Here is a 7,406-nt window from a genome sequence, read left to right as displayed (position 1 = left end):
GGCTGGAAAATGGTAACAAAGGAGCAAAGTACCGTGGGGACTGTAGTAGTCCTTCTCTTCTGAACTAGGTATGTCCACTACATGATGTTATGATGTGGAATACCAATAACCGAAAATCACAAAACCATGACAGTTCCTCTTGGCAGAACAGCTTGGAGCAAGGACAATGTTATGATCTGTGAGGAAACCAACTGGTATGTCTGTCCTCCATAAGCTGGCCTTCCTGACTGCCTGTGCTCTGTGAAAGATTTTAAAGAGAATGAGTACAAATCAGGAAGAATCCTAACAAAATGAAAAACCCTGAATGATTAAAAACTGGACTGCCAACTTTGGTTCTGCTTAGCCAGAGCACTCTAGGCTTACTGTGAAGTGGAGCATGGCTGAAATGTGCATTAAGAACTTGACCAAGACAAAGTCATAATGTCATCTGGCTTTGAAGGTGGACAGAGGAGCAGACTGCAGCATAGTTTGTCATCTGCTTGTATTTCATTTGTGTTGCCTTCGCCCCCGGGCAGGAAAATGTGAAGGTGTGTATGGGGACAAGAAGATTACTTAGAGAGCTTGCTTTAGCAGTATGATTACCAGTCCTTGTGATTATCTGGATCAAAGCTAATCTAATTATATTTTATCCATTGGCACTATTGCCTCCTAATTGTGATGGCATCCAGTTGACCTAATGAAGCAGTCTCTTCTAATCAGTTAGGGCTGCCCTGCATGTCATGTGAGATTATAGGCCAGTTTTAGAAGAAACAGCAACACTGTAAAGTGTGTGTGTGCTTGAGAGAGGTTTCGTAGCAGCCTTCTTCTGAATGTTTCACCATTGAATGTTCCTTTATCTGTCCCTTAGGAGGCAGATGGCTGCTCTGGCAAGTTGGCTGAGGAAACATCCTTTATGGCTGCGTTCTGCAAGGGGCCTAGGTCTCAGTTCCTGGTCAGTAACATCAGTAGGCCCAGGTGCTGCAGCTTTGTTCACAGATCTGGAGCCCTGTCACAGGAGTGTAACAGGCACTGTAAATAGGAGTGAGTAGCTACAAACCCTCTTTTTTCCCCTAAGGAAAGACAGCTGCTTTTCCTTAATCCTGTGGGAGATAAACTGAAGCTCCATGTTGTCAGCTGAATTAGTACCTTTATCTTAAAGTTGTCTACAATAGTGAATAACAGAAATAAAGGAAAAAGGAGCAACTGTAATAGGTGGGAGTAGGTAATGCTTCTGGCTCTGTACCTAGACCGGGTGTTTGCCTTCAGCTTCTTTAACACTTGAGTGTGTTTCAGCTGGTGAGTACGAGGAGAGAGTGGGTAGATTACTCCCATTACTTAGAACAAAATATAAAGTTTGGTACCCTTTTTCCTCTTGGTAATTTTCTTCTCATAGGGGAGGTGAAATGGCTCCTGGGCAGATGCCTACCAGGCAGTTTCAGTGAGTACCTGGGCGCTGCTGAGTGCTGTGCACAGGCAGCTGGCCTTGGAGGTGGAAGGCCTCTGAGTTCAGAGAAGTCAGCTACCCTGGAAATAGATTTCTGCGCTCAGGGTTTGAAAGAACACTATTTTTGGTGCAGGTCCTCTTGAATCTTATTTTGTTCTTTCGTCCCTGGGACCTTCTGAGTAGGAGCATTACAGTTATTTGTGATTGGATCTGCTTGTTTTGGCTTTTTGTTGGTGCTGCAGAACAGAGGATACTTGCATAGCATAGGCTAGATCAGTTTTTGCCTATTGCCAACTCTGAGCTTGAATTTGTATAGTAGGTGCTGATGCTATAAACAGAAGCATCCCTGTCTCTTGCAATGAAAACTCCTTGTCAGCCATGCAATACAGAGATTTTTTAAGTATTATGTTCGGGGTATGTTGGTGTGTTGCTGGGAGGGATGGCAGATTCTTCCTGTGTGATCCAATTTGCAGTGGCTTTGGTATGACAAACAAAGTACTGGCAGTTTCGCAAGTGAAAAAGGCCAAACTGAGGATGTCCAAGCAGTTGTCTGGCATGGATTCCCAGTGTGACATTTTTGTCTGCGTGTTTATCTGACATGCTGGCAGTGGGTTTGATGCTTTTGTTTTGCTGCTTCTTTCTGATGTGTATTTTCAGTACTGGGTTCAAAGGCAAGAAACCAAAAAGAAGTACCTAAAGAAGGTAAGGAACCAGGGCAAAAAAAATGCAAGGGTGCCTGCTGTGCTCTGTGCAGTGACCCTACACTGGCCACTAATTTCAGTAAATACAGAAGAGGCAAATAGGTACAAAAGGAGATTCAGGCTCTTTCTTGCTCAGTCCTCCAGCCTGTTAATATTGAAATTTCTATCTCCTAAGGATTATTTATAGCATTACAGTGTTCTGTGATACTTCATCCCTTTTGGATTCAAGATAATGGTAATTTTCCAGGCATGTAACATAAAACCCTGAGATGTTCATCATGATCTGCTATTTGAAGAGACAGAGCAGAGTCATCTCAGAGGACATGGCTGTCACAAAACACCGCAGTGTTTCATTCTGAGCTTTCAGCAGCCAAGCTCCCTGAGAGAGACCACCTTTTCTTGCCTTCTTGCCTGCCTAGTGTCTTCTGGAGAACTGATGGTGATATTCAGTGTCATGCTCCTTTCTCATCAGTGTGTTGTTTTACCCAGGCTGAGCAAGCTCGCTCGCTCATAGCAAGCCCTGCAGTGGAAACAAAGGTTAGTGATACCATTCTGGCTCATTTGGCTGCTGCCTTGGAAGAAGAGGAAAGCTGAGAGATAACAGGAAGAAAACAGAAATAGATTGGATCAGACTGTTGTGTGTTCCACCTTGTATCTAATGCTCAGTGAAACCAATCTAACAGCTCCACTTGAGCTTTATGCGTATCTGATCAGTTCAGTGGAGGGCTGGATGCATTTCTTTGGCTTGTGGTAAGTGCTCAGCTCATGTCACAAAGGTGGAGAGCTGCCTGCTGTTGTCCTAGCTGGCTTTGAGGCAGTGGTTTGCAGGCAAGCAATGTGGCAGAGACTCGTACTGAGGCTGGCAGGTGGGGTGGCCTTTCCTCATGGTATCATACTTGCTTGATTCATGGACAGGAGTTGAAGAAAGCTGGGGTGTAGGCTAATACACACCTCTTGAAACTACCTGGCCCTTCTGTAGCTGACTAAAATGTGCGTTGCACTCAGGACTGTAGTTACAGGCACATTTACGTGAAGCCAGGCACCTGACACCATAGGAACTGGAGTCAGTGGTGCTTCACTGCCTGCATCCAAGACTGGTGTTACGATGCATCTGTACCAAGTAACTCTGTGTGAAGGGTCTGTTGGCTCCAGTTTGGCTGAGCTCCTTACAAAAGAAACACCTGATGGCTTTGTGATATTAGTCCTTACGGTAGGGGGATCAGCCAGCCTCCCAAGACCCCTTTCCACTCCCTTTTCTTGCAGGTCCCTGGCAGGAAGAACGGGGTTTTGGTTCAGCTTGTTGCTTCCAGAGAAGACACGTGCCCTGTGCGTTTCCACACTGAGTGGCCTCCTTCAACATCGTACAAGTCTTGTTCTTGAATAGAGGGCTGAAGCGAGGTGAATGAAAAGGTAAAGTGAAGAGCTGAGATTACATCTCTTGTACTTGAAGGCCCTCCTCCTGCACTGTTTGGGAACTGGGGGAGGATTGAGCTTTTTCTTGGAGTTAAGCTCTGTGGAGCTGATCCTCAGCTGCACTGTGCCACAACACTTCCTAAAGCTTGTTCCATGTCTTTTGTCATCTTAAACCAGCATCTCCCCTACACTCCATTTCTGTTACTTTTGGTTGTAGTCTTTGGGTTAACACTTGCATTCGAATGTGAAGGTAACAAATAGAGCTTTCCTGCTTCCTGGGCTTCCTCAGACTTGGGCTAGAGTGCTGCCGCCAAGCCACATTTTCTCCTCCTTTCTCACCATCCCTCCCCACTTTTTCACATACACCTATTAGGGTTTTTTGATGGACAGTAGGTAACCAAATGTCAACAAGCATCCTGGCTCTGGCCGCCACAATGGTTGATTTATTGTAGTGGTTCATGTCAAATCAATTGTGCATCCTTTTTAAAATGTCTTTTTTTTATTATTTTTTTTTAGATAATGACTGATGGATGATAAGTGTTAGCTTCTTGTAGACTAGAATTTATAAAGAGGGACATCTGAGGGACCTGGAGCCTGTCCGTTTCCAGGAGTGAGATTAATCTAGGATAATTCTTACTATTAGGAGAAAATTACTCACCTGTTATTGTGAAGTACATAATGGTAATACATTTCCTTTCACCTTCCTTGTTGGCCCAGTGTATCCTGCTGCTGCCTAACCATCAGTTTCATCTCCAAGAAGAGGAGAGAAGGAACAAAAGACTCAATCTTTGAGAGCTGTAGTAGGGGCAGACGTGCATCTCCAGCTGGGTGCAGCGTGCCCTCCCACAAATGGCAGCATTCAGCTCTGTTCAGCTACAGATGAGCACTGTAACTTTCCATGGAAACTGCTGCATTGATTCTCTGCCTTTGGCTGCAGGTAATTACTTTGCCTCTTGCAGTTATGTGGGGTAACTAGAAGTAGATTGTACAAAGAGTAGTAAGACCCATCAGTGCATCCTCTCCTTTTGTAGTCTCTTCCTTTAAGAGTGATTATTTCATTTTTTTTTAGCCCAACCTCTATCTGTGCTTTCTGCCCAGCTGATATCTTAGCAGTGTGGCAAAAAAAGGGAAAATGAATGCCGTGTTCATTTTTACAGCATGCTATCCCATACAATCCCTTACTGGAACTGCAGTGGGAAAGCCGAATGACTTCAAAATTCACATTTTCTTCCAGCCTGATACAGTTATGGACTGTTAATACAGCAGGTTGAATTCTGAAATAGATGCAGCCCAGTAACAGGCATACAGATTCTGGCTGGCTTAGCATGGATTAAGGCAGTTTTCTTATGCTCTCTCTTTAATCATTTGGTTTTTTTCTATGTGAAGTGGTACACTGTTGGAACTTGAAAAGAGACAAGGTAGCAGACACCTTCTGTAATGAAGGTTTATAAAATTGCCACTGATCCATTACTTCAGAAGTACTATCATGCTGCTGTGCTTAATGAAAGATCAGTCAAGTAAATTGTTCCTGGGATTCAACTTAATTACATGCAAGAGATGGAAACTCTGTTATCAAGGTCTAATAAAATATCAAATGGCTTTAATGAAGTCAGTAAGGTGGCAGCTTTAAAGTGAAATGTGCTCGATTAATAATGGAAATGACAGTAGATTTGACTGAGGAGTGTTATAAATTACATGTCAATTCTCCACTGCAAGGTGAGAGTCACCATTGTTAAGCTGTATTGGTGAGAAACTTTGGGTTCGTTGTCAGTGCTCATCCTCTAAGGCTCAGACTAACAGGCCAACAGCTGGAGGAGATTTCCTATTGAAGGATTCTTTTAGCCTGAAACTTGGCATATGACAAGTAGGATGGTTTTTCATAATGCTAGCAAAGGAAGCCATTTATCCAGCTATGTAATTGAAATCAGGAGATGCCTCGGGATGACATGGTTGTGACTGTTACTAAGCACTAAAACATTAAGTAAATAAAGATGCTTAAAGTGTTTAGTGTTTGATTTGACTTGTTTTATAAACATTTGGATGTCTTCCTCTACATTTTAAAAATACATATTTTGGATTTCCAGTTTAATCAGGAAGGCTTTAAATTAGAATTGCTGGGAGAGGGGATCCTCAAACCATCCGATTTTGAGGCTGATGACGGTAATGGATGCCCTAGCCTAGAGTAGGAGGATCACAGGCCAGGAAAGCAGCACCCAAGGTGCAGGATAAGGGAACTCCAACTGGTAAATCAGCCTCAATGGGAGCCCAGTTTAATTGCCTGTACACTAATGCACAAAGTGTGGAGGACAAGCAAAAATAATTGCAGGCATGCGTGTGTCTACAGGGCTAAGATGTCATTGGCATCACTGAGACGTGGTGGGCTGGCTCTCATGACTGGGATGTAGGAATAGATGGGTATAAAGTCTTTAGGAAAGACAGGCAGGGGAGAAGGGGAGAGGGTGTTGACCCTACATCAGTGACCAGCTGGAGTCCATGAAGCTCCTGCCTATAGCAGGGCAGGTAGAACTAGGTGATCTTAAAGGTCCCTTCCAATCCAAACTGTTCTATGATTCTGTGATTTGGATAATAATTTGCCTTCCCCGCCAGTGCTGCCAGTTTTGTTCGGGGTGTTCCAGTTCTATTCACAAACAGTGGAACTGGTGTGTTGCTTGGGGCACTTGTGCGTGCTTCCATTAACGCAGGGCGGCAGGCCATCGGCTGGGGCCTCTGTATGGAGAATAACGTGCCTGGTGCAAGCTGTGAGCAGGAGGCCCCCAGCACACGCTCTAATGTCACTCTGGCATGTTTGATCAATGCTGCTTGCCATTTGGAAGATGAAATTGGCCACAAATGGAAAGAGGAAAACCCCATTTTCTCCATCTGTTGACTTTAAACTTAAAGATTTGTGCATCAAGCTTTTTCTGCTGCTTATCCAGATGTACTGAGAGCTTTCACGTCGCTTTTCCCTGTGCTGGGTTTATATCTCTCCTCTATGGTGAGAGTGGGGTGCTCTGTGCATTTCTTGTACTGAAAGCCATCTACCAGGAAGAGCAGAGCAGCCTTAACAAGGGCAGGACCGGGCTACATCCCATGGCAGAGAGCGGGATCAGCCACTGGTGGCGTGGAGCAGGGCACGGGGATTTCTGACCCTCTGCTCTTGTTCTGGGTGCTTCCTGGCTCTATCCAGCAACATCATTTAGGACAACCGTTATTATTGCAGTTAGCAATCGGAGTCTCTCATTTTGCATGGTCAGTGCGAGGTGTTTGGATGTGGCTGTAATGCTCTTGGTGGCAGTTCAGTGCTGTACTGACTCGGTCTGAGCTCCTGCAGTCAAGTGCTGCTTTGGAAATTCTCTCTGTGCAGGGTGAAGTTGCAGTCCCGATGCATTACCATGCAGCAGGATGCTGGGAGGGCTGCGCAGCCCCACGCACCAAACAATGGCAAGTCAGCACTGTGTGCAGTCTTGGTGAGTCAACTCTGAATCGTAGCCAAAGGTGCCTTTTGCAAACAAAATTTGGCACTGATTTATCAATGGCTTGGTTCGTAACATGATGTAAAGCACTCAGTCGCATAATGAATCTTTCTGGATCGAAAGAAAATGCTCATAATGACTTCATTATCAATAAATACTGTGTTTTAGTGGATGAAATCGATGTAAGGGTATTGCTGTGTTTTACCACCGACAGCTTGCTGCTTTCCTTACTGCCTACGTCTGCCCCGCTGAGAGGGTTTCCTTAATGTTTTTTTCCCTCATTTCGTTGTCTTAACAAAACTGTCAGCGTTTGTTCTCTGCTCCGTGCCGTGCGCTCCTTCGGCCGGGCACGGGCGCGGTGCTCCTCGGGGGCTAGCGGACCTCCGCCGGGCCCTC

At 45.0% G+C, this 7,406-nt stretch overlaps 1 long non-coding RNA gene across 2 annotated transcripts; it reads left to right on the top strand.

Annotated features, from left to right (window-relative positions):
• Positions 20–7,374, top strand: LOC110398976. 2 transcript variants are annotated; one of them, XR_002438787.1, is made up of 3 exons: positions 20–3,534; positions 4,255–4,474; positions 6,902–7,374. It is a non-coding gene; the product is annotated as an uncharacterized LOC110398976 (long non-coding RNA). The 2 variants fall into 2 exon arrangements; XR_002438786.1 differs by lacking the exon at positions 6,902–7,374 and having other exon boundaries at positions 4,255–5,541.

Source organism: Numida meleagris, chromosome 4 (genome assembly GCF_002078875.1).
Source record: "Numida meleagris isolate 19003 breed g44 Domestic line chromosome 4, NumMel1.0, whole genome shotgun sequence".
Taxonomy (NCBI): domain Eukaryota; kingdom Metazoa; phylum Chordata; class Aves; order Galliformes; family Numididae; genus Numida; species Numida meleagris.
The sequence above is the reverse complement of the archived record's forward strand: the minus strand, read 5'-3'. Positions and strand labels throughout refer to the sequence as shown.